Genomic DNA, 25,040 nt, shown 5'->3' with positions numbered 1-25,040 from the left:
GTACCACCACGGTACATGCTGTAGGGGGCACTGTCGCCCAAAGCTACCTTTGAATGCAACAGCGCGCCCTCCTTGAACACAAGCTTTTTTTTCCCCTTCAACTTTTTTCCCCCCTCTTACGCGTTATTAAGGCAGAAAAGAAAGGAAGTGGCCACGGGCTAGCTGCTTAGCTGACCAGTTAGCAGTCAATTTACCCTGGGACAAATTGACTTTTGAAGATCTTTTATCTCAGAGACGTCTGTTCTTTGTGTGGCGTACGAGGAAGCTACTTTTTTTTTTCCGTTGTCTCATCTTTGTCCGTCTCCGGGATTTAACCCCCCTCTAGAGGCTGTAAATCGGGTTCAAACCAAACAAGACACGGATGCACAAGCGAGTTGGTCATTGTATTTTTAAAATTTTTTATTCATCTATCACTTCAATAGTTGGAAATACAGCGAAGAGCAAGATAATGGAACAAGCAACGAGTAGCGGTACGTTCTTTTATTTCATTGTCTCATTGTGACACGTTGTTTGGGGCACAAGTTTGAAAGACAGCCACCCGACCACACTGAATGAATAATTCATTCCTAACTCTGGAAGCATATGGACGTTTCCGAATGTCTCTCCGTCAGTGTAATGACAGAGAAGCAAAGGGAAGTGGTAAATTCAGCCTACGCGAGTGCATTGACTCTTGTGAAGGCTAGTCAAAACTATCATTATAAATAACTTTGGTTGTTAAAGTGTTTGCTCAGTAACACACGTTAGCGACTTTGCAATGTGAGCGTGGAATTCACTGTCTGTCCCAACTTGTTGCTCAACAACTTTCCCAGACGGTACAAAAAAAAAGTGACTCACACACTGATAGTATTTCCCAACATTTATTGGAACGAGGCAAACTATGGAATACTTTCTCACCTGAGTCCATACAAAAAATGTAACAAAGAGTGTAAGTAATAAAGTAATGATGGATTGAAAGGCCGAGTGGAAGAGCATTTCATTGTTCAGCCTGTCACTATACGTGAGTACCTTAAATAGATAAACGGACGTTATTTGTAGTAAATGTTTAGACCAATTAAGTGAAATGTTTAATTTCTTGGACCTCACTTGGTAAGCTATCATTCATGTGCCAGCCACAGTTGTTGGGAATTAGATGTTGAAATATGTCTTTACAGTATTGCTGTTGAAGGTGATAAAAGTAAACAACAAAAGAAAGGAAGGAAACTACATTTAAGTTAGTTATTGTTTAGTCATTGAAGAAAGATCATATGTAATATCCATCCAGATTTTATAGTGTTTGTCTGTATTGAGGTCACAGATGAGCTGGAGCCTTTCCCAGAGTTTTGAGACTGGAAGAACCAAAACCCCAGAGTTTGCAACCCAGGACTTGCTCGAGTTAGAAAACGCTGCATTGTTAAAGTCCGTACCGTAAATGGATATCATATACTGTTGTGCACTAGCTTGGACACGACAACTTTGCAAAATCAATCATGAGTAAAAAAAAAAAAAAATGCTGATTCAGTGCATATTATTGAACTTTGAACTTTAAACGTTGTCATATTCAGCCATTCCCAGCAGTCTGCACTCACACAGAGCGCCTGACAGGAGACAAGCTTTTAGTCTTGAACAAAAGATAAAGACTGTATGTCATATTCCCAACTGTATTCCAAAAGTTGTAAGAGGCCTGAGTGATGCGTTGATGATTTAAAATATAAACAATGAGCGAACTAGACATTAATCTGCATGCACACTGATTGTTGTGACTGACAGGGTTCCTTCTCCACTGTTCAAGCATTACAGCTCTCAATTTTTGACAAACCAGGGTGAATCAAATATGTTTGACCTAACTTTTTAAACTAATTTTTGTCTAAAACCATACAGAGATTCAATCTTGCGGTGACAGAATTCCGCCAGGCTTCCACGAAGTCAAGAAGCGCTGGAATTATACATTGATGAGAAAGTTGAAGCATTCATGATAGGGGATGCAATGTGGTGTTCTACCTGCATGCATTTATGACTCAGATGCATCTTTTTTGTGTGTGTTACTGATTTTGGGTGAGATATTGTTTTAACTCATTTTGTGGTGTCAGATAGGGCCTATGGAAAGGCATTTATTATTTATGTGCACATACCATCATATTTGTGGTCCAAATTAAATTGTTGACCGTTGGCACTGACATCCATGCACAGCCCAAAAGTGACATGACTCAATCGAACCGACCTTTCATCCATTCATTTTCTGAGCCACTTATCATCACAAGCATCGTAGAAGTCTTGGCGCCAATCCCAGCTACCTTTAGTCAGAAGACTGGGTATAGCCTGGACTAGTTGCCAGCCAAGCATTAATAGAACCACTATTGTGAAAATAATTTCTCCCAAGACATTAATTGAATGTCTGGGCTTTAGTCTATTTACACTACCTTTATCCCAGGGACATTGTTTATACTCAATATTAAACTGTTGCAGTTTGTCCCCAAAATTTTTTTATTCAAAGAAAAACATGAAAGCAAAACAAACGGTTCCATATAAGCTGCAGGACCAACTACTGTACTTTCATGATGACTAATATCCTGGTGGTGGGGAAAAAAGGAATCATATGCAGGAGCATTACAATTACACACACACAGACACACGCATGCACTTTGCCTTGGTAGATCATCACCATCTTTGTCACTGCTTTTTCCATTGGTTGGATTTGCCTGGTCTGAAATGTTTTCCTAGAACCCTTGGTCACGTGTTTTGTTCACATCCAGAACAGCTTCTTTGAATCACTTGATTCTTGGTTGCAAGTCTCACAAAAGAAATCAAAATGAAGGCTGTTTCACTTAAAGGATTTCCTGAAGATAGATTGTTTAACATGGATTAGTTCAGTGGAAATATTTGCCTCAATCATCATGTGTAACATTACGCGAGATATCTTTCAATCACACAATAATAGAAGAGTACCAGTGCTGACAGTGTAGTAATAGTCATCAAATATTAAATTGAATTTAATGGAAATTTAACATGTTTGAATTCACTTACTTTTACCATGTATATGCTAATGTTAATAGCATCTGAAAGAGCTGGATTCGGCTAGAGATTAAAATTGGCGCCTAATTGCGCGACTGGTTCAGAATACGTTGTCACGCAGCACAAGAAGGCACGGTCAGCTACTTCCAGTCACTTTTTTTTTTTTTTTAAATTCTTTTGTAAGCATGCCCTAGAAGTGTTTTTCATTGAAATATTTGATGTAATCATGACTTCTGAATTGTGTTAGTGTAAGCTACTGATGGACTACAGCACGTTCTAACTTGTGCAAAATCAAGTTACGTCACCGTTTTGAGAACAGAACTCTATTTATGCTTATCGTGTTGTTTATGCATCTTTATCTGAGCCGCTTATCCTCACAAGGGTCACGGGAATGCTGGACCTTATCCCAGCTGTCTTCGGGCAGGAGGCGGTGTACACCCTAAACTGGTTGACAGCCAATCACAGGGGAGATAGAAACAACCAACCAATCATGGTCACAATCACACCTAAGTGCAATTTAGAGTTTCCAATTAATGCATATTTTTTGGACCTCAGAACTGTGCAGTAGACTCTCTAACCAGTTGCGCCAGTGTGCCGTCAGCACGTTGTTACTTAAATCAGGAAATAAATGTTTTACTATAGCAAAAGTTCCAGACAACCTGAAATTACTAGATTCACTTTACATGATCGATATTAGAATGACTTCGCAATCAGCCAGCGTCATAGAGTGAGTTATGTTTGACTTTGGAGGTTTCACTGTACGAGAATTACATTTATCCTGCATGTAACTTCACTTGGCTTGCCAGAAATGTACATAGTGCATCTACCCCCCCACTTTGTTGGCTGAAGAGACTCATTGCAACACATTCAAACCCTCAAGATTTCAAGCAGCCTTTTTTCCTCTTTCCACATAGTATATTTAAACTGCTTCTTTTCATGCTGGCAGTACACAGAGCAGGTATTTTGTCTTTAATTTTTTTCATTTATTTATTTTTTAGCAAAGAACCATATGATCCTGGTATTAATGGTCAGTTTTGGCTGCAGTAATTATAAAGCCTCCAGATGAGATTGGGGCAGGGGGCTCAGAGTTGAGGCTCAGTTGGTCCACACATCCTGGCGGATGCAGTTCTGTGTGGCTGTGGATGAATAGATAATGGCTTGGCAGCCACAGATGTGCCTAATTTCTGTTGTCTCTACAATATTGGAGGAGGTTCTTGAAGTGTTCCTTCACAATCATTCAAGCTTAATTGTCTTATGACAGAGTAAAGCATTAATGATCATATCACACATCATCCCAGTCTTAACTTTACCCCGAGGGTTCTGGTTTTGTTAAGCTCATACACAAAGTGGGTTGCTGGGCAACCTCCATATGTCCTTATCTTGAACGAAATTTTTGACTGAAAATAATAGAAATCTATTAACAATTCCAATGAAGTTGGGGCATAGTGTTAAACGAAAACAGAATACATATATCCATAATCTGAGCTGCTTATCCTTCCAAGGGTTGCGGGAGTGCTGGCGCCTCTCAAAACTATCATCAGGCAGGAGGCAGGGTACAAACCTCAACTGGTTGCCGGCCAATCGCAGGGCACAAAGAGACGGACAACAGTCGCACTCACGAGCACACCTAAAAACAGAATACAATGATTTGCAAGTCATGTTCAACCTATATTTAATTAAATACACTACAAAGACAAGATATTTAATGTTCAAACTGATAAACATTGTTTATTGTTGTTAGTGCAAATTTGTCTTTGTCTGATCCGCTCGTCGTTTTGTCTCAACCATCTTGTCTCTCTCATGGTACTGCCTTTTTTTAATTTAAACTTTATTGCCAGTCAGATATTTACAGTACTACATAAAGAAGACACAAAATAGCTAAATACTACCAGATAAAAATAAGCTGGCTTTTGAACTCAGACATACTTTGTGCACGATGGCAGCACGGAGTAAATGTCTTTTGCTGAGCCGATCAATGTTTTCATTGTTGTCATATCGGCAAATTACGACATTAAAACCGATTGCCCAATCAGCAAAAAAATGCCAATTATCGTGTGTTTCCGATCAGGCTGATAAAATCTGTGTATAGTACGTATGTGTAAAAACCGCTACTGCACTCATTATTTATATCTATACAAATCAATTGTTAAATGGTGAGACACAATCAGCATTACAGCAGTTTTAAATTTTTCGTCTTGCAGTGGTTTATATATGCTTTTATATGCGCTCTTTTGACTGACAGCTGAACAGGTTTTTTCTCGCATTTTTAGTCTGGTCAGCAAAGAAACAACGTGGAGGTTTATTCTGCACATCAACAATGTTATCTTATATCATATGGCCATGTTTACATGAAGTATTGGTTAGTTAAATTGGGGTATTTAGGTCAGGAGCTGGTTGCTGAGTGAATATGTTTGTGTAGTGCATATGCAGGATCAGATGATAAGGCACACTTTACTGACTTCCATGTTGTTAAAAATAAAAGAAGGGTGCCAGAAATACATGTGGAAGTGGTTGTTCCGCTTTTGTAAAGAAACCTGTGTAAGCGCAACTGCAAATGCTTTTGAGATGGCAGTGTTGCTTTTAAAAAAAATGCTCCTCAAATGTTTTTTGGAAGAATGATATGGAGCAGGGTGAGGAGCCGCACTGGGATTTCTAATGAGTCTCTTAACAGCATGCCTTCTTGCTATGTGCAGCTGATGTGCTGGGCTGTGCTGTTGTCGGTTGCCTCTGTAGTGAAAGGCACTGCAGCCCCATTAATGGGGCTGATCTAAACTGGTCTGTTTACCTGTAAACATGAGCTTCATTAGTAGGGTTCAGCATAATTTGAATCTGCGGGATTCCTGTCACGATTACGGTTCCTTATTTTGATTCCAGTTCCAAACGATTCTTGATTTCCATGCTTTTACGGGGCTGAGTCAACAAAGTTTGCATGCTTTAAGTAAAGGGTGTCCAAATATGAACATCCATGTTCTTATGAGCCTGAAGCATAGACTGAAATGATTTGACTTGGGATTCTTTATAACTAGTATCTACTCATATATCAAACCTATGAACTAAAAGGCAGTGTATGCGTTTATTAATTCATGTTTCAGCTAGAGGTTGAATATAGAGCTCGTGCTAGGGACGTCACCATTTTCACCGCGCCGTATTGCCGGTCAAAGAGAGCTGCTCGACATTGTATGAGACATTGAACAGGAGGACAATATTTACAATACCCGAAACCTGTTGTGCTGTTGGTTGTCACAACAGACGAGACAGATATTCAAAGAGATCATTCCGTGGAATACCAGCAAAAAACACCAGAAAATATCAATGGATTTTGCCAATTAAACATGATTGTTGGTGCCCAATCAAAATACACACACGCCTGTGTAGCGATCGCTTCATTTCAGGTAGGAATTATTCTTCTCAATCTCAAATTACCAATAAGTATTTATAATGCCAAGTTGGCTCATTTGAGAACAATGCGCATTAAAAAAATACTGTCTGTCATAGAGGTTTACTAACCCTAGTGCCGTCATCGCTTCCGTGTACGTTCCGTAAAGATGACTCCGTCTCTTTTTTTCTTTTCTTTTTCAATCATAGTTAATGAATGCGAGTTTGTGTTAAACCAGTGGTCATTTTTTAAAATATTGGTATTTGTATTTAATACTATCTGAAAAGATCGATGGATTTTGGCAAATGTTAACATGTGGCCGAACACTTCCGTGTTCACGAGCCGTCAACCCGTCACTATGTGGGATTTATTCCTGATTGACAATAGATGCAGCAATGAAATATTTGTATGCGTCCAGACTTTTATACGCTTTCAAACCTTTCCGTGTAAATCTTGGCAACTTACTCACCAGATACTTGCGTGTATCCAGTTGTCCAAGACAAGCGGAAGCGAATTAACAGTCCAATTTCTTATCGGCGAAAATATCGACTTCGGCATTAAATACGGGTCCTCTATGCCGAGTTTATCTAATTTTTCCACGTACCTTCGTTTATTTTCACCTTCTAAATGCCTAACTGTATCGGACAAGACTCTGGGCATCGTGCTATAAGACATAATTTTGTGTTGTCTCCAACCAACTTAGCATTGAACAATGCCTTGTTCAATATGGCGAGGTAAAGAAAAGTCTCATGATTTTATGACGTAGGTGCATGAGCTCTATAGAATTTTTAAAATCATTTGCGACCGTTTCATCACGCCAAATGGTTATTCTGCAAGTTTTAAATTGACTTCCTGTTGTAAGCTTGTGGCCTTTTATTTTGAAGGATATGCACTGGAACTCAGCTTTTTGGCATGGAAAGTAACTTCACATGGCACTGGTGATTTATATATTTTAATGGCTGGAACAAGTTATGAAATGTTGATTCCTTTCCTTACCCACCATTAAGGCCACGTTAGTGGTTGTGATACTGTGTGACTGTTTATGTGAATTTTGATCCAATTCATTATAAGGTAAAGTTGCTACGGTGAAGTTTTTTGCTTAAGCTTTATTTCCTGTCATTAGTTTTGACATTGATTTGAAAAGTACGCACTAAAAAAACCACCAGTGCAAAAGTTAAAACAATTGTTTACCTTGTTAGCTGTCTCATTGTTGGCATAGAAGGAACTGTTTTACTGTTTCACTCATCCAACTGTTCGAGAGTTGACTAGTGAAGTTCCGCGTGGTGTAGGCTGAGGCTCGGCCCTACTACACATCATAAATCCTGCTTTGCACTATATAATTTTATTTTAAGTGTTGCACTGAGGTGACTTATTATTTTTTTTATATTCCACCAGAATGTTTAATCTCAAATGCTTAAATACATTGAATTTATATTTGTACATCTGCATCTTCTAAGATTCTCAATGTGTAACATTTTTTATGCTTGATAAACGTTTCAACATGGCATAACAAATTATTTCCTTTTGGCGATGTTTTACAGAAGTAAAAGTAACTACCGGTACTAAAAATGTTACGAAGGGAGATGGGTTAGGTGCATCTGCAAACAACTTTAATAACATGGCATTAATTGTTTTCTTATTTTAAAAAAAGTAAAAGTAAAAAAAGTGAATTGTCAGTATAACCACAATCATTGTTTGATATTAGTTTGTCTTACCCTCGTCGACAGTTAAAACTATTTAAACATTAGTTAAACATGATTTTATGATAGCAGTTTGACAATGGGGAAAACATTTTCTGTTTACAATATTTTTGATGGGAGCTATTGTTTCCATACCTGAGGAAAACCTTACTTACCTGTATAGGTAATAAAAGTTTTGGTGTTGGGGACAGTTTGCCAGTGTAATAGATTTTCTCTTCTTTTTAATGGTTAATAGGAAATGTTTCCAAATCTGAACAGAAATCTGAAAAGATGGTCAGAAAGAATTGTTGGTCTCTGGAACTGTGATTGCCAACCTTTATGGGGCCAAGGCACATATTTTACAATTAAAGAATCTCACAGCACACAATAAACAAATAGGTCATTATTTCTTGTAAATAAATAATTTACAATTAATTAAAATGTGATCATTTCCCATGGCGGGCCTGAAAAGCGCTCACGGGACAGTGGTTGGGAATCACTGTTCTTGTAGTTCCATTTAATATAGAGAAGCCAAACTATTAGTACAAATACACTGGTCATGGAAAGTAAAACAATGTATATTATGTATACACGTGATCCTGTTTTATGAGTTCTGTTTCTAAATTGGTACAAACTGAATTTTTGGGTCTGAATATGCCATAGACTATACTAATGCGGTAGAAAAGTCATAGCTACAGTAAATGTTTTTACAAATAACTGTTCCAGGGTTTTTTTTTTTTTTTAATTAAACTAAGTATGGGGGAAACAGTATATGCCCTGTTGTGCAGCGTGATGACTTATAATTACACACTGTGCAAACTAGTTCACTACATGCCATTCATATCCTTGATACCTCGTATGGTGGGAGCGTCATAAACTGATGGACCCCCCCCCTCCACACACACACACCGCAGCAATAGCAAATGTAAGATGTGATACATTGTGGTATTCAGCTTGCATGCATCCTCTAGTTTGGGTAAATGGTTTTACGTGAGATAAGTAGCGGCGTACTGGATGACTGGTTAGCACATCTGCCTCACAATTCTGATAACCCATGTTCTCTCTGTGGCATGGTAGGTTATTTGAAGACTAAATAGCTTACCGGGGAGAATCTGAATGCAAATGGTCGTTTATATATGGCCTGTGATTAGGCGGCATCCAGTTCAGGGTGTACCCCGCTTCTCACCCAGTCAGCTTAGATGGGCTGCAACACGCCCACGACCCCAGTCAGGGTAAACAGAACAGAAAATGAAAAAGAATTACATAAGTAAAGATGATTTTACCACAGGAAGGGAAAGGACTGAAACAAAGAACTTGGCAAAATTTTTTCGTCTTGTTGAGACTTGTTTTTGATTTTCTCTTTTTGCCAGTGTGCTCATTCATAAGGAAGCTATTTGGATGGCACAAATAGAAATTCTGTCTCTTGACTAGGATTATCTTATTCGATCTCATGCTGCTTTTTGTGGATTCATTCGGCAGAACCCATCAACCAAATCCAATGTGCTGGTAGTTTTAACCCAATGTATTTTCATAGAACTAAAGAACTCGGATAATCGTGTAGTTCACAAACAATGTCCTTTTGACTCTGTAACAGAAATGTGTTCAGCAGATGAGCAGAGGAGCAGATGAATGGAAAAATGGAGGTCAGGAAGGAGAAATGTGCCACTAGTGTGTGCTCCAGGCTCCGCCTTTCTTTGGCGGAAGAAAGGGGCTTTTTTTACTTTGTAGACTATTGGTAAATGAGCTATGCAGTGTGAGGTTGCTATGACCTGTTATTCTTTACACGTTAGAGCAGAGAGCAAGCAAAAGACATAGAATGACAGTCAATTGAGAGGGATGCAGAGAGGGAGTTTGATAAGGCTGCAAAGTCATCAATTTCTCAAACTCCTTGGTAACTTGGCACTGTCAGTGTGGCCAACCAAATTTATGGGCTTTATAAATAGACTCAACTGTAATGATAGGGTGTGAGCGAGGAAAAGACCAACTGTTTCAGCATGGCCTACTTAACGGTGCCTCATGCTTCCCTCGTTTTAACACGTATCAGCTCAAGATGCTCTCGATCAAAGCCTTGATTTCGATTACACCGATCTTGTAATGGTGGCTTGTTTACTGTAGATGGTTATTACAAGTACAGTTCTAATTAAATACTAGATTTAACCAGAATGTTAACAAAAAACGTTTCGACTGTACCATGGTGAAGTATAGTGGTCTGTCTGTGTAATGGAACACAAATGTAACTCCTTTTAGTAACAACCAACATAATGAAGCATTTAGCTTCAAATGTTTCTTCTATAATACACTTTTTTTAAACTTGTTTTACAATTAAATGCAACAGATCTAATGTAAATTGAAATAAGATATATTTGCTCTGTTTTAGTAATCATTTGGCTGTGGCGCTTCTCTGCGTGTTGAATTTTGCAGTATTTTGGATGATTTAAGATCATTCAAACAGGAAGAGACTGTTATGGCAACCAGAACTTGGAATGTCGACAAGCGCCTCACTGTCCATTATGAAAGCGCTGGATGACTAACATACCATTTATACATAGATTCAGCTTTCTCACATGGCTATGACAACCTTCAGTCTGTTTTTGACCCTAAATCTGCCAAATCATTAGGATAATTTGGAACTGTAGCAAAAGTACATATACGTTAGGCTTTATATTTCACATTGCATTCTTCACTTCTTATACTATACACTAATTGAACAATTTTAAAGTGATGATATACAGTAGTGATTGAACAACTTTGGATTTCATATAGTTGACGCTTAGGTGATTAAACTCAAGTCGACGTTGATTAGTTGTCTTTTATTTATTTATTTTTTGTCAACTCGTATTGCACGCAACTATTTGCCTTTGTCTCCAAACAAGCTTGGTCGCTCTCTCGTTCGTCCAATCACATTCAGACACTCGTTCATCCCATCACATTCGGACACCTTGGTGGTCTCGCAGACACTAGGGACTTGTATAACTCTAACATCAGTTCATAGAACACAACTCCAGGGTGCTTTCCAATAATGTATTATAGCAACTGTGTAGTTGTGTTCTGTTGATTATTGCGAGAGTTTTGTAAATTCTCTTTGTAAGGCACATAAAGTAATTGAGTGTGACTTGTGATTGGATGAATAAGTCAGGGACTGGGGCCAATGGGTGGAGGAAGATGATCGTGAGCATGTGTCTGCTGGATTCCGCTTGTCCTGGTCCCTGTAATTGTCAGAACAGAATCCCTCAACCAACTAAAATAAATGCTCAATGATGGCATCACATTTTATTAATATTGTTGATAACCCATATTGAAGTCCTGAATAAATATATACCACTGTTTTACACCACATTTTTTGTATTAAATATTTGTGCATAAAACGTTTGTGCATAGTGCAGTTTATCCTCTACATTGCACATCTTCGGCCAAGACTTCAAAAGCAACATCTGGCTCATCTCCAATCTGAAAAATATGCATCGTAGCTACTTTTGGTGACTTGGTCAAGTTCTGGTGCCTCCTGAATTCATGAACAGTGATCCTATTTTGCTCCCACAGCATGTCATCCTCTGTGCTACCCATGGCGTTTGTCGGGAAACATTTTTTTAATTCCAAAAGTTTTGGTTCCGCAGCGCAGCCTCTCTCCATAGGAAAGCTATGGCGTCAGGTGGCTATCAAAACAACTTGAGCTCAAACTACGTAGAAAGAGGGTAATGGGCACATTTTTTTAAAAAAGGGGCCATTTCAATTGTGTGCGCTCTCCTGTTTTTATTTAATGTGCCCATGATGCTCGTATTATGTAGTTTGAGCTCACGTTGTTTTTATACCCACCTGAGGCGAGCTATCGTTGTTTTGGACTGCCGTGCTACTTCCGGGTTGGCGGCATCGTCTGCACGAGTGATGACATTACTTTTAAAAGCAGCTGCACAACTAGCCGTAGTACTCGACATTTTTTTGTCCTGGTTTAAGTTAAAACAAACTCACGGGCAGTTGTTTCTGATCTTTGGTGCAGTAGCAACAAACATGCTACGCTAACGATCGTAAAATGCAAGCTCCCAGAGGTCATCGAGTTCAGGTTGGGGGTCCACATTATCATAATAAATAGAAATGTGTAACATAAGACATAGAATATCATATCAAAATGAATATGTTTACCTTTTTTTTTAACCACTCTCTGTAGCTGTATTCAATGTGATTGTATTTTTTAGTTTTCTTTCATACCTAAATATAATGCGCTCTATTAACTTTTGGAAAATATTTTTGGCGAAAATTGCGCATTATTTTCAAGAAATTACAGTAATTGCATGTCTTGTTTTATTGTCTGAACAAACTCTAAAGTACTTTGTGTTGTATTTTGAATGTGAGAGGGCAGAGTTTGGTGGACTTGCTAATTGACTGTTATGAGGATTTAGGCTGTCACCTAGCATTAGGATGTTTATTTTTTTCTTTTCCGTTTGTAAGTTATGCACCGAAACCTCTGCAGTTGAAGTATTTCAGCCAAAATAGCTCAAAACTGTATTTTCAGTTTAAGACCAAAAGACTTTCCACCGAACTAAAACTTCTGAAGTGTCAATTTTTCATGCATGCAAATCGGTCGCCTTTCAAAGGCTGTTTGCCTCTCAGGCTCTTCATTGTATTTAGTCGCTTTAACTGTAGCTTGTAGGTTAGCTGGGGCACAATAGATACAGTCTCGTGAAAAAGTATTCACACCCTTCCAATTTTTTTTTTTGCATATCACACACACACACACGTTTCATATTGTCAAACCAATGTTAATATCACTGACAACCCAAGTAAATACAAAATGCTGTTTTCAAATGACAATTCAATTAATTGAGGCACAAAAAAATCCAAACCTTTCTGACCCCCTGTGAAAAAATTGCCTCATGAACCTAATAATGGGCAACCCTTGGCAGCAATAACTGAAATCAAGCCGTCCATTTTCTGACCCGCTTATCCTCACATGGGATGTAGGAGTGCTGGAGCCAATCCCAGCTGTTATCGGGCAGGAGGCAGGGTATATCCTGATCTAGTTGCCAGCCAATCGCAGGGCACATGGAGTCAGACTAAAGTCACATTCACACCTAGGGCAATTTAGAGTCTCCAATTAATGTACGTTTTTGGCATGTGCGAGGAAACTGGAGTCCCCATAGAAAACCCACGCAGGCACGTGTAGAACATGCAAATTCCACACTGTCGGGGCGGGGATTGAACCCAGGTCCTCATAACTGTGAGACCATCGCTTTACAGCTGCACCACCGTGTCCCCAGGCAAGCTTTTTCGATAATTGGTGATGAGTATTTCGCATCGCTCTGGAGGAATTTTGTCCCACTCTTCTTTAGAGAACTGTTTCAACTCCGCTACTTGGAGGGCTTTCTCGAATGAACTGCCTATTTAAGGTCACACCACCAATCCGGACTTTGATTTGGCCACTCCAAAACCTTAATAATATTTCATTTTATTTTATTTTTTTGAGGCATTCAGAGTTGGACTTGCTGGTCTGTTTCAGATCATTGTCCTGCTGAATGATCCAAGAGCGCTTGAGTTTGAGGGCATGAACTCGTACCTGAACCTTCTCCTTTAAAGGTCAAGTGTCATGAAATGGATGATTTTTAGTATATTATTAATGAAAAACCCACAGCCAATGTGGTCCCATGTGTTTTTTCACCACTAAACATGATTTTGATGTATACAGCTTATTGTAACTCCCGCCATGAAAATCCTCTCGAGGGATTTGTTTTCGAGAAGAAGCAGGAAGTGGCGTACAGGACAGAGGTGCCCCCTAGTGGACCAGTTTGTTTAGTTTAGTTTTACCTCCGTGAAGGTAGCTCAATGTTCCTTCGTGTTAGCCAAAATGCCGGCTCATTGCATTGCTGGACATTGCTTGAACACTCGGGAGAATGGATTTAGACTTCATAAGTTTGCAAGAGACCCGGTTCGTTGTGAAAAGTGGATTGCACGGGTGCAGAGGACGAGAGCTTCATGGGTTCCAAATAACAGGTAGGCAGTAATGCGCCCCGGCTCGACGGTGTTCAACAAGTACTGCGGCGGCTTTGAACATACCCCTAAAAGCAGCATGGTTCGGCTCCACCTCCTCCTTATATGGTGCCACCGATGCAGAAAATCAGGCACACCAGCTGAGGTGCCGCATTTGGTGGTCACTGCTTCTGCTTCATCTCCGCCGCGAAAGTGGATCGGACGGGGATGAGGTTTGGCCGTGATCGCATATCATCTGAATATGGCTCGAAACAGTAGTGTAATATTGCCCCGTAACTTCACTCGGTTGTGTGGTGTTCTCCTTTTCGAAAAGAGCTTCCGTGTCAGAAGGGGCGCGTTTGTCTCCCATAGTTAGGGTGCACTGCATGTTTTCATTTGTGATTGTCCGGGTGACGTCACAGACGGAGGACGCAGCCAATATGGCGATCACTTCGATATCGTTGACTGACACTTCTGCAACTTTGCGCATGGATGATATGTAAAAAAAAAAGAAGAAAAAAAAATCGGGGCAGAGAGGCAATAGTTTTTCATGACACTGTACGTAGCATGCCCCATGGGTGCAGGCCCCCCCACCAGGCGCTTCGAGCCCCACTCAGGACTATCTCCAAATGGGGGGCCCCGGTGACCCGGATCTGGGCAGCGGGAACTTCAATGCGTTTATATTAGTCATCGTAGAGGGCTTTTTGCCATGCTTTGGCTGGTCCCTCACGTGTTTGTCATTAGTGACCCTAGCAGGGGTGTGAAGCCCCCGACAACTTACCTGCTTGGATCATTGGGACATAAAACCTCTCCACCACCATAAGGCTACGGCTTCCAGGAGGGGTGGTCTATAAATCACTAAAGGGTTTAGCTCCTGAATAAATGAAAGAAATCCTAATGGAATATAAACCGAGTAGGGCTCTGAGATCCAGAGACTCAGGTCAAATAGTTGCGGTCAGAGATCAAAGCAAACATGATGAAACAGCATTTAGCCACTATGCTGCACACAAATGGTATCAGTTGACAACAGAAGTGATGTGAGATCCAAGTGTGAATGTTTTTAGATCCATTTAAAACCTTTTTTCCTCATGATTTTTGGAGTATTTCCATCTTTAAATTATATTTCTTGCACTGTATGCAGTTTTTTTTTTCAAGTTTTACTTTTTTGTTTTGAAATGCTTTTAATCATGTAAAGCACATTATGTTATCATGTGTATGAATATGAATAATGTTTATGAAAATTTGCTTTGCTACTACTTGCTCATAATATGGCTGTAATTAGGGTTGTGGTGAGAGCTATTCCTCTCTGCCATTCCTGATCCTGTCCCATGGCTCAGGATTATGAGCGGAGAGATGGGTAAGGACCACTGTCGGGCTAGACTTCCTCTTGCTCTGCACGAGTGTGCTCTGATGGTCTCTGCCAAATTGTATTAATTAGGCTAGGCAAATGAGCCTACGCATCTGAAGTTACGTAAAACCTTCATGTGCATCTCTCAGAATGAGAGAGACAAATATAACTTAGTTTGGAAGGGGACATGTTTTGTGTTAAGTTTCAGGAGCAGTGCTTGGTGATTTTGATTCTGGCCGTTTTTTGGATGGGGCCTTTAAGGTTTGAAATGTCTCTTGCTTTTCCTTATGAATGCCTGACAGGCTGTGGAGGGTAACCCAACCAAGGGAGCAGACTAAAGCACAGATGGGGAAAGTATAGGTGAGATCAACAGAGTTTTGAAGAGATGGTCTTGGTGCAAAGCTTTGGTTTTTGGCTCTCTGTGCACTGGACTCTGTTCTGTTTGTTTTTGCTCTGTGTTTACTGTGAAGTCTCAGGTGACTGATGAATAACTCATTTGTCCAACCTTACTGGATGTCTGGGTTTGGTCAGAGAGACTGGTTGTGACGAGATGTGAGCAATATGTGCAAGAGGGAACAAAAGAGTCAAATCAAGTAGCAGACTCATCACTTTGTTTGGTTGAATCATTACATGTATGAGTAAAACCAATAACGTAAAATCCACATTGTGACTAATAAAATAACCCATACAATGTTATTTGTAACATATGTCTGTCACTAACAAGAATGTGTCAAATGTGTTGCAGGCAATTAAGACTTTCTATTTTAATCTTTTAAATGTGTTTCCATCCTTTAAATAGTCCTTGGGCATTAATTCAACATAAAAAAAAATTGAACAGATTGAGGTTTCAGTGTTATGTGTTCTTTTTTTAAATTATTTTTGGTCAATCAATTTATTGCAAGTTATTTTTTAATGCATGTAAACTGATAGAGGAAGATAATATTCAAGCTATCCATGTAAATTCACCACTGTACACAAGCTTTTTTTTTTTTTTTTTTAAGTATCAATAAGCCAGCATGTTTCTTTTTCTCTGGACCTCAGAGCATTGGAGAGTAAAAGTTCATTTTGAAATTTTTGTTCTACAGGTATTTGATTACTTATTAAATGATATTGCAATTAACTCAATTTCAATAGATTTTTGTGATGTTTTGTAACACCAGTGACAACAAATCCTTTAACTAATTAGTTTCATTGTCTTGCAGTAGTTGAAACAGACTTCCTATTGGTAGTTGTGAAGCTTTTTCATTCACACTTTACTGGGGGCATGCTAGCAGCACAATGAATGTGTACTGTAGTGTGTCGGGAGTGTGTTTAGCACAGAGTAGCCTACATGAATTAGTGAGTACAATTATTGGGTGGACACCGTTCGTTTGTGAATGAGGTTGTTTGTGAATGGGGTTTATCTTGTTTTTAACCGGATAGAAATAGTGTGTGTGTGCGCCTGTGTAGGAGTCGGGGTAGGGGCTATATAATAGTGCTATTCTTCATTTAAACATCTTGTTCTTAGTCTTTTAGCAACATGACTACAGTGTCCTGGAAAAGTTTCTCTTCACCACCAGCCTACATAGTATTCCAAACCAACCACAGAGAATGAGCAGTGCCATCTGGGTTCCATTTAAATCAGACATGCAACAATCTCCTGAGGTTGCTGTATCATGTTGCTGCTCCGAATTCATGCTGTCATCATAGTGACTGAAAATGTCACAACTTTTGTCGCGAGGTGCATTGAAATCTAAATGAAGGCCAAGCTTCATATGGAGAGAATCTGCCCGTGAGCGTCACTACATTTTGATGATCGCACACATACAGTACACTCATTGAATTTAAGCATTTGTACTTTGCCTTTGTTAGAGTACTTCATCACTGAAACTACCTTTTTTTTCTAGAACAGAATTTAATTCAAAGATATATTCCTTTGCTCCCATCAGTGCAACCAGGCATCTGGACTCTGTTAGTGTAATGGTGCCAAGTGTTCTGTGGTGGGGAGCAAAAGGGAATGGAATAGGAGGCAAAATTGACAGGGTGATTTTGTGTTAGTGTTGTACCATGAGTGATGGGAGGGGGGACAAATGCATTGTGAAAAGGGAAGGTAGTCTCGGGGTTTACCCTATATAGGCACCTCCCAGGTCAGTGGCCTGTGAAATGTACTATAAAGTGGGAGTTAATGAAGGTGTGACTCAGCAATGACAAATTGCTACAAGGTCAAAATGACTCATAAGAAAACTTTTAACTGAGTTTTGTTTTCATCTATCATGTGTGTCATAAGAAGGTCAAACATCTCCCCCAAGGGATGTCAGACGGCAGCCAGCTTTAGTTTGTCAATACATGCACAGAAACATGACATTGGGAGTGGCAGATCAATGCAGCCCCTGAGATAACTGTGTTTTGATTGATTAGCAGTGTCCATGGCTGTTATGGGAATTTAGTTAGACGGGCTTAGCTTGAATTTGTGGACAATGACTAATTTCCCCCTGGTAATGTTGCTTGGTTCAGTACACATTTTATGTAATTGCATGTGTGTAAACTCTGTGTCCCAAAATATCAGGCCATTCCACATTTCTGTACCTCTGTAATGGGGTGTGAGCTGGCAGCACACAACTGTAAAATGCCCTGCTTTCTTTAATTAACTCACATGCTATAATGGCTTTGTGTCACACTGTTTGCCTAGCTGACACATTTACCGCTGTTTCCCTTACACACCCACAAGTAGAAACAAATGCTTGATCAGGGTTAGGCAGAACTGAACCATGCAACATTAGTGTCGGTCTGGACTTTTGTTGTTTTGGTGCAAGAAGTAGTGTATTTTCACGGCTAAAAGGCGCACTTAAATGTCTTGAATTTTCTCCAAAATGGACAGGGCGCCATACATGTGATCCCTTGTCCAAAATTTGTACCCAACTGGAAGCATTTCCTGCAGACACACTAGTTATATAAAGGAGAAGCGGACCTGTGAGAGGACAGCATGTGGCAGGAGTGTCATGAAAAAAAAGTGTCATAGAAACACTTCCGACACCCGACAGTACACATCCATTGTGCTGCCAGCATGACCACAGTAAAGCACAAGAGGAGAAAGTGTGGGCGTGGAGAGGATGCTAAAGGCACTCCCCCCAGAACTTACATAATGTGGTATGTGTTTTGTGCTAAACATAGCTTTGGGTAAGGTCCCCCAAAAATGGTACCAACAAAGAGCTATGCTTACAAAAAATAAACAGCCACCGTGAATAAACAAGCGCAGCTAATGAACTCTGAGCTTGCTGTTATACTGGGAGCCTACAAGGTGTGGTGGCCCAAGTTCGAAGAACAACACAAGCAATCGATTAATTAATAAAAAACAAACGATCGCCATGGAAAAACAAAACAACGAAGCAACTTCATTCGCTGGACATCGCCGTGAACATGATAAAAGTGAAGTTGGGTGTGATGGATGACAAATGGCGGACACAATCTTATTAAGCGGCATCCCTAGGCAAGTTACGGCACAATAAAGGATTGTGGATGCTTGAGCTAACGTGTCTCCTTCCACTTGAGGAAGTAGGAAAACGAGCTTTACTATATGGTGTGCCTTGTGTGTTAAGTACTGGAATTGCACCCAGATCTGAGACTGCGCCTTTTAATACGGTGCGCCTTATAGCCGTGAAAATGCGGTAGGTTTTTATCAGAAGCCTGGCTTCGTGATCTGCTGAATTCACCAATATTAAGAGTCATAGACTCCTTTTTTGTTTTCTTTAAATGCAGGCAGCAGGTGCACCTCACCTTTTTTGTTTTTTGTCCAACCCGCAAAGACTGGGGGAGGACCTGAGCTCAGTGTCATTTACCCTTTACTCTCTCTTCACAGAATTTCATATTTGCATTTGTGATTTCGATCCCAGTTTGTCTCTGCGCGTTAATTCCCTGCTAGAGGGATCATTGTGATTAAACAAAGGACAGGGGTTTTTTTTTTTTTTTTTTTTTTTTTTTTTGACTAGGCCACCAAGCTGAGTGGGACAGCAGTGATCCCTTCGCAGCCATTTTGGATACATCTGCAGTGCATCAGCCCCTGAGGCTGATTAGCACCAATCCACAGGAAGAGGCGTAATCTTTCACTATCGGCGGACCTGAGTTTGTTTATTGAATCTGCAACAGTACAGACAAACGTAAAGGCCAAATGCCAAAGGGAGTATTTGCACACGTGACCAAAACACGCAAACACATACACACTGAAGCCTGACTTTGCCTCTGTCCTTCCTTGTACCCAGAGGACAATACAGTCAGTTTATGCTGATTGATACCTGAGTGGCCCCATCTCCACTTTCCCTAGAAGAAATAAGCGTGTGGTTCCACTGACTCACACCGGAAGTGGTGTAGGTGGACCTCCGGACCTACAGATCTTTTGAAATGCATTATGAAAGCAAATGGTTTTACTGAACTGGGCACATGTGCTCAAAGGATTAACTCCTCAGTGGCTTGTTGTCAATCCAAGTACACACAAACTGATATTTGCATTAACGAGTTATGTTATACTGGAAGGGCATCCGGCGTAAAAATTGTGCCAAACATATGTGCGTTCATCTGAGATGACACGCTGTGGCGACCCCGAAAGGGACAAGCCGAAAGAAACTTACTTTTATACTGTCCAATAGATGGTTGTAGGTCAGATTTTGAAGCAAATATCCATCTCGTGCAAAACAAATCTGATTGCTTGATTGGTATCGGCCAATAATTAACATGATGATCACCTTTGTCATAATTTGCCAATCCGATCAATGACATTGATCGTTTTACTTCGCATTCGAGTAAAGTGTATTTGAACCAAAACATGGTTTATTTTTAGCCTTCTTGTATTTTTTGACATGATACTGTAAATACCTGACAACCAATAGAAGGAAAAAAAAATCACCGGTGATTGGGAGAGGACTTTCATTCAAGGACTGCTTGAGGCTTGTTGACGTACTTTTAATATGAAATGGCTTGCAAGCAGGCAACAAAACCTTATTTAGCATAGCAAGCTTTTGCTACCTATAATGGTGTAAACATTCCTGTGCGCTGTTGAATCATGCTCTATGGTTTTGATGTGTGTGAAGTAATTTAATCACAAGTTGTCGTCACCTATGACTCCTGTAATGTTCGTGTGACCTGACTGATTAGAATACTGTACATGTACCTGGCCTGAATGGAGAATACGTTTGAAGATACTCAGCATGTAGACAAGTCTATACAGTAAATGAGCAAGTCATTTAAGGACATTGCTCCATCTTTTGATCCGCTCGCTGATTGATAGCTGTTGTTTTTGTTTTTTTTTAACTCTGACCCGGGTTACTTCCTTTGTCCAGACTTGCGCCCCCCTTCCTGTAAAAAAAAAAATAAAAATAATAATGCAGACCGGCAATTTTATTTGCTTTTGAATATTTACAGTCAGTCGGGTTATGGGAAAAAGCTTTGGTTTTGTCATTTGAGTATCCATAAAAGCCCCCTCTTAGAGCTACTTCTATTTGACCCAAATTTGTATCCGTTTTGTCCATATATGGCAAAGATTGCCCCTTTCCTGTGATTGGTTATCTCTGTGTAGAACACCCACTTGTGAGAGAGCAGGTGGACTGAATGACTGTTTGACGTTGGGGTCGTGTCACTTTGGTTCTACCTGGGTTCCCCCCCTTATAATTCACTTGTCTGGTACTCCTATCCTCCCTCCTTTCTAACAAACAAGGGACACTGTCCCGCCCTTAGACTGGGCAGGGACTGGCTTCACTGTGGTCCCTGCAGGTTAGGTGAGTGTTTGGTTTCCTGGGGATGAGGTTGGTGGGGCTACCATCTGGTCCCTGCAGCCTCCTTCGGGTGGCCAGTTGTCATAGTGCCTCATGGGACCGGCTGACCGGCTTTGGTCCCTTGGTGTGGGATGTGTCCCGTCTGTCTCGCCACTCTCGGGTGGACTCCTGAGCTCAATCCCATCTCTTGATTGATTGGGCGGGGTCCTCAGCCATTGCAGTGCAGGCACAGCAATGAAGGGACACTTTTGTCAATCATTGTGTATATGAAATTGTGTCAACAGGAATCACTGCAACTTTTTTGCTGGGGGTAGGGCCCCTCACTTATTGTGACAGCTCAAAAATATGCAAATTGCTTTGGTATCCACAATTGGGCAATTTGTTGAAAGGGGTATGTTTAATTTTTATCAGAAATTGGCAGTGCGCCCGGTGTGCTTTATGTATACATAATGGCGGTGTTTACTGACCTCGAACCAATTTTATGTGGTACACACTGCTCGAAAATTTGTCAAAATATTTTACGATGACTAAAGACTGCAACGAAGATGGGTTTTTGGAGCATTACGGCTACTGTAGTGAGGAGCCACTTGGAATAATACTGTGCTTCAATATATTATTGTGTGTGTTTGTGTGTGTGTGTATGTATAAGTGACCTATGTTTTGTTTCATGTCATGGGCCTTATAATCTAGTGTGCGTTATATATGGAAAATAGACCTCTTCATTGATAGTGCACCTTATATATGAAAATAGCCCTCTTCATTGATAGTGCGCCTTATTAATACAGTATAAGGGGTTACATTGCTCATTTTGGTTAGTTTATCCTTTGTCTTATTTTCTCACACTCATCTAAAAAAATGTGTTCTCCTTGACCGATTGACTCCGATTCTCAATAATTATCCATTATAATACTAAGAAACCAGAGCCGAAGTTTAAATCACGATGACACAGTAAAGCTGTTCCACCATAAAAGGGATGGATACAGGGCCTCCATTCTGGTTGACCTTACAGTTGAACAGGACAACCTCCCCCCCCAAAACCCCCAAAAAACAAAGATTACACGGTTTTATGTTGACACTGCTAGGACAGGAGCGGAGAAGTAGGTGGAGATCCTCACTTGTGATGTGGATGTTTCAGAAATTTGATCTGATTTTAGTCCAATCGACAAAAAACATCCTTAACTAGAATGTATGGATGGTTTTAATTCACATTTCGTTTTTACTAATGTACCAAATACCAAAAATAGTTTGACTATCCAACTTGAAAGAACTGAAGAGAAATGGCAGAGGATCCCCAAATCCATGTTTAAAAAATTTGTTACATCATTCCCAAAAAGACTGTATTAGCGCAAAAGACTGCTTCTACCAAATACTGTTAAAGACTTTGAATACTTACTGTGTGTGATGTTTCAATTTTTCTTTTTTTTTTAAATAAATCTGCAAAATATGTGTGTATGGGGTTTGTTGTGTACATTGAGGGGAAAAAACTTAAATTTTAGCAAATTGCTCCAAAATAAAGAGTGAAACATTTAAAGGGATCTGAATAATTTCCATACCGACGGTAAGTATTATTCTGTATAAAGACCTCTTAGTTGCTGTAACTGTGTTTTAACTAAGGACAAACACTGAAGTTATTTTTTAAGCTGTTGAATTTAAGTAGTTTTTTTTAATTATTATATTTCTTAATACTGGGTTTTTCTACTATCTGCTGCCATGGTATTGACTCTGACAAAAAAATAATGTGCTTGGCTGTCCACTGACTCATTGACATTTATCCACCAAAGCAAATGGAAGTCAGGGAATCACAGTATAATCATCCACATACACTGCTGACATCATAAGTTTCTTCATCATTGTTAACCTCTCTTGAATTTAAATTGAGTCAAGCAGTGAGGGTTGTCTGTCTGTCACTGGGTCATTCACTTCCTGCCACATTATGCAGTCAGCTGATTGTGTCTCACGCCTCATTAGTTGCTATTTGTAGACTTAAATCTACCAGTCTTTCCTTATCACCGAAGTATCACTAGCGTAAACTATTACACCCAAGCTCTTGTTACACTCCAGTGGTAGACTATAAACTCTTCCCACTCTTCTTTCTCTGTGCATTTTTTTTTTTAAATATGTGGGCTAAATTGTAATAGGCTACAGTATTTGGCTTTTTACACATGCCAATGAGTCAAGCGAAGAGACTTTACTGTCCAATATGTGGTCGTTCCAAGTTCCCTGTATTTCCTGTTGCTCTCCATTTTAGTTTGTATATGTGGTGGATTTGCTTTGAGGATTGGACTTTTTGTTTGAACATAAAAGTAAAGCTGCAGTTGTTTAAAAAGTGGCACTTTGACATTTGATTAGTGCGAAACACCCAGAGTAATATTAGTGACAAATTTTGTCATAGCCTTTCCCTTGACTATAAATTGGACAAGCCTGATTAATCAAGCAATGATAAGTGGTGACGCCCTTAAATATGTCTGCTGTAATGAGCTTTTTAGAGGTTAAAGCCCAGTCTTGCTCACAGTAAGGAGATGAAGAGTCCCTGTCTAAGCTGTAGTCCCACAGTCCAGTGTCTTTCCCCATCCCACCTTAAGCCGCTAAAGGGCCAGGCTAAGCCCATCCCAAGCAGACAACCCTGGGGTCTTATCTGTGGAATGCTGGGTATCCTTGCAGAGGATCTCCTTTGCAGGGAGGAAGCTATATTATCTCAAAGCCCCATGTCTCCCCTTTTGGATTGTCCCACATGGGAGACTCTCTTTTCAGTCTCGCTTAATGTTTCCTTTTTGTCTTTTCTTTTTTTTTTTAATATTTCCAAGCATCACTTTTGTACATCATCCATTTGAATTTAAAATAAAGGTTTCTTATGGAAAAAACAGCAGTGGCAAGGATCTCCAGAATGTTCAGAGACAGATTTTTTTTTTCCATGCCATTAAAATTAGTAATTAACTTTGAATATTCTTCAACTATCGTGTAAAGTAAATGTTAACTCCAGTACCATATATCAAAATGGTAATCAGAGACTTGTGTTCTGTTTGGGGAGTTTAAAAGTCACACTCACACACATACACGCACAGACACACACACACAAAAAGGTTAACAGTAAGCCAAAATCTGATATACACAGAGCTGGTCCAACCCGTTGAGTTCTGGGCAACATTAAAGATGTATTTTTCAGGTTTAGTCAGGTTTTAAATTTTACAACTTCATAGTTTTTGTACTCTGTAGTTGCCATTTTATTACTTTGTGTTGGCAGATTTAGATTATAATCGAGTGAGCAGCTCAGGATTTAAAGTAACATATTCAAACCAGCTAACCTTCTGATAGAGGATAATGCATATGTCATTTGTGGTCCTGACAGTTTTGTGACTGTGCCCATGTTTAAAAAATAAAATAAATTAATAGAGACTGGATTGGCCTACAAAATTTAATAGTGCATGTTAGTAAAATGCCATTATGAATCAAAACAAAGGTTTTGGACAAACATAACCTCTAAAATGGTTCAGTTGTCAACATTTGGAAAATCAAAATATAAAATTATTTTAGACTTCACTGTTGTCAAGATGCCAAACAAAAAAGGGAGCAATTCTAACTCTTATAAGAAAAGCACTTTGTTTGAATACATAACTTTATTTTTATTTACTTGCTCTTATTGTGAAATATAGCTTTTTGCCAAATGAGAGAACATTACACAGTTGTACTTGTTTGATTACCAGGCCAGAATTTGTAAGCAATTTACTCTCGTTTATTATGCTCTATTATTATACCAATGGCATTACAGAAAACCAAAATACTATTGCTTATTGTGGAAAAATTTGGGGGGGGGGGATAAAAAATTGCTATTGTGGAAGGCCTGAACACGTACAGTATATTGAGAGCAAGTGCAATGGTTTACAAAAATATTGGACAAACAAGGCTTTACACCAGGGGTGCTCAATGTGTCGATCGAGATTGACCATTCGATC

At 39.7% G+C, this 25,040-nt stretch overlaps 1 protein-coding gene across 6 annotated transcripts in view; it reads left to right on the top strand.

Annotated features, from left to right (window-relative positions):
* Positions 1 to 37: 37 nt before the first annotated feature.
* The window catches only part of si:zfos-588f8.1, an 84,676-nt gene continuing 59,673 nt past the window's right edge, over positions 38 to 25,040 (top strand). For 4 of the 6 annotated variants that reach the window (XM_061826342.1, XM_061826345.1, XM_061826343.1 and 1 more), the window contains exon 1: positions 39 to 470. The gene's annotated coding sequence lies outside the window, so the exon portion shown is untranslated. Of the gene's footprint in view, positions 471 to 25,040 lie in introns of all 6 variants that reach the window. The other 2 variants (XM_061826341.1, XM_061826344.1) reach the window with 2 other exon arrangements.

Source organism: Syngnathoides biaculeatus, chromosome 7 (assembly GCF_019802595.1).
Source record: "Syngnathoides biaculeatus isolate LvHL_M chromosome 7, ASM1980259v1, whole genome shotgun sequence".
In the NCBI taxonomy this organism is placed as follows: domain Eukaryota; kingdom Metazoa; phylum Chordata; class Actinopteri; order Syngnathiformes; family Syngnathidae; genus Syngnathoides; species Syngnathoides biaculeatus.
Note: the sequence above shows the minus strand (reverse complement) of the source record. Positions and strands in the feature narration are given on the sequence as shown.